The sequence below is a fragment of the Octopus bimaculoides genome, chromosome 5 (assembly GCF_001194135.2).
Source record: "Octopus bimaculoides isolate UCB-OBI-ISO-001 chromosome 5, ASM119413v2, whole genome shotgun sequence".
Lineage (NCBI taxonomy): Eukaryota > Metazoa > Mollusca > Cephalopoda > Octopoda > Octopodidae > Octopus > Octopus bimaculoides.
In genome coordinates, this window is record NC_068985.1 from 108,217,610 (window position 1) to 108,218,181 (window position 572).

A 572-nucleotide genomic window follows, 5' to 3' on the forward strand; every position below is an offset into this window, starting at 1 on the left:
TATATATATATATATGTGTGTGAGGGTGCAATGGGCCAGTGGTTAGGATAGCGGACTCGCGGTCGTAGGATCGCAGTTTCGATTCCCAGTGTTTATTGAACGAAAACACCTAAAGCTCCACGAGGCTCCGACAGGGGTGGTGGTGAACCCTGCTGTACTCTTTCATTACAACTTTCTTTCACTATTTCTTCCTGTTTCTGTTGTACTTGTATTTCAAAGGGTAAGCCTTGTCATGCTCTGTGTCACGTTGAATCTCCACGAGAACTACGTTAAGGGTACACGTATCTATGGAGTGCTCATCCACTTGCACGTTAATAAATGAGCTTCGACGTCATTGGTGCCAAGCTGTATCGGCCTTTGCCTTTCCCTTGGATAACATCGTTGGCGTGGAGATGGGAGGCTGACATGCATGGGCGACTGCTGGTCTTCAATAAACAACCTTGTCCGGACTTGTGCCTCGGAAGGTAACTTTCTAGGTGCAATCACATGGTCATTCATGAACCGAAAGGGGCCACAACGCGATAATAACGCCGGTGTTTTAATGGTGGCAGCTGATGAAGGAGATGTTTCTA

General features: G+C 47.0%; 1 protein-coding gene across 1 annotated transcript in view; it reads right to left on the reverse strand.

Annotated features, from left to right (window-relative positions):
* Window positions 1-572, reverse strand: part of LOC106879656 (inter-alpha-trypsin inhibitor heavy chain H3) — a 46,780-nt gene that overhangs the window by 5,239 nt on the left and 40,969 nt on the right. The gene's annotated exons all lie outside the window — the stretch shown is intronic.